Source organism: Castor canadensis, chromosome 5, assembly GCF_047511655.1.
Source record: "Castor canadensis chromosome 5, mCasCan1.hap1v2, whole genome shotgun sequence".
NCBI lineage: Eukaryota > Metazoa > Chordata > Mammalia > Rodentia > Castoridae > Castor > Castor canadensis.
In genome coordinates this window covers 122,049,816-122,051,840 of record NC_133390.1, presented here as the reverse complement: position 1 = coordinate 122,051,840, position 2,025 = coordinate 122,049,816, and the positions used below count along the sequence as shown (strand labels likewise).

The window sequence follows — 2,025 nt, the reverse complement described above, 5'->3', positions numbered from 1 at the left end:
TTAGTGTGATGACTTCTTCACTTGTCAGAGTTAAACTGGTAGGGGAGGTTTAAATATTTCAAATTATTTTAACCCATACAAAAACCCCATGAGATAGGTAATGTTATTGGCTCCTTACACTCAAGGAAACCAATGCATAGATAAATCATTTGCCTTTCTCTTGATTTCAAAGTTCATGTTAGAATTGAGATTGGAATTGGATCATAGGCTCTAGAGTCTGCTCTCTTCAAAGTTTTGCCTTGAAGTCTTCAAGAGAAGCCATGAACTGATACAACAACTCTTTCATGGTCATGTACACAACAAAATAGAGAGCCAAGATTTCAGTCAGTTTTGTCTCCATCACCTGCTTAGCTCTTCCAACATTCATCACAGCAATGACGGGTGATCTAATGGGCCACACGTTTAGTGCACTCTGGAATGTGTGGACACTTGTCATCATATAAGCTTCAAATTTCTCATCACTAAATTTAATACATCATTTTTGAATGAATGAGGTGAAAGATCACAAATGTTATAGAAAACTGCTTGGTGAACATCCTCTAGCAACAGGGAAGTGGATCCCAGTTTCATATAGTGAATAAAGTCAAAGAATGAAGTAGGACATAATTATGGACAACTGTGTGGGCAGTATCAAGCAGAAATCAGGGTACTATAATGTCCAACATTCCCAGAAATTGTGATCTATCACCTCATTCACTCAAAAATGATGTGTTGCATTTAGCACAGTATTACAAAAGAAAGTGTGGAAATGGGCAAAATTTTAGAAAATGTGCTCACTTCAGCAGCACAGATGCTAAAATTAGAATGATATAGAAATAGCAAGACCACTGTACAAGGATGACATGCAAATTCATGAAGTGTTCCATATTTTTCTTAATTAGCCATAAAGAAAAATTGTGGATTTGTGGGAAGAGAGATGGAATTGGTGATCATCATGTTGGTTAAGACAAGCCAAACTCAAAGAGCCAATATTTTGCAGGTTCTTACTCATTTGTGGAAGCCAGTTGTAAAATGATGATGATGATGATATAATAATAACAATAATAGCTGTGTATCATGAATGTGAAAGTGCATTGCTCTGGAAAACTCAACGTGCAGATGTGGGGGAGAGGAAAGGATGCCAAGGGGTTACAAGGATTGATGCATGCTATGTGTATAGACAGGAGAACTTTCTGCAATAACAAGGTCAAAGATTCAGTAATAAACCAAATGTTTAAATAAGAAACAGTTGGAACCATTGCGTATGTCCAGTAAGATTGTATAGGAACAAAACTCTGGTTCCTAGGATGAAGTTCTGGGAGCTTAACACGGGTTTTGCAGCATAAGAAATAGAAATTGAGTAGAAAAAGGGATAAGGTTTTGATAGTGAGGGGAATAGGATGATAGATTGGGAGCTAGGTTTAAGAGATAAGAGGAAGAGAGAGCATACAGAGAAATAGAGCATAATTTGGGAAATGAGAAACAATGTGAACAGATTGCAAATTAAGAAACCACTTTTTTAAAAGGAAAACAAATTCAAAGGTAAAAATTTGTGTTTTTTATTAAAGTGTTGGTACTTGGCTATGCTTTGTCTGAGTTAGTGTTCACTTGTTAGGGAACAACTTCAGAGTTGTGGTGTTGCATCTCTGGAGGTTTTTGGCTTACCAGGCCAATTTTTCCAAGAAAAATTTTAAAGGAGTTTCTACTAATATGTGATAATTATATAGGGAGTTTCATTTCCATATGTATATATATTATACCCATTTTTGTTCATTTCCTCCATTATTCTTCCTCTTCCCCCACTGTCCTCTTGAACTGACTTCAATAGCTTTCAGTATTCTATATGTATGCATGCATAGGAAACACCTGCTGTAGTTTATCAGCTAGACCTGGTTGACCAGACCCAGAAAAGATGGGGGAAATATTGAGTTGTATTCAAGAGCCACATTATTGAAGATCACTTCTGCTTTTTATAAGCTGTTTTTTCACAGAGAGCATTTGGCCAGAAAAAGCAGGTCAAGTGTTATGTGTCAAGGTTACAGTAGT

General features: G+C 36.4%; 1 non-coding gene across 1 annotated transcript; it reads left to right on the top strand.

Annotated features, from left to right (window-relative positions):
- Nucleotides 1-769: 769 nt before the first annotated feature.
- On the top strand, nucleotides 770-872 carry LOC141423617 (U6 spliceosomal RNA). The gene has a single exon (XR_012448460.1). It is a non-coding gene; the product is annotated as a U6 spliceosomal RNA (small nuclear RNA).
- The last annotated feature ends 1,153 nt before the right edge of the window (nucleotides 873-2,025 follow it).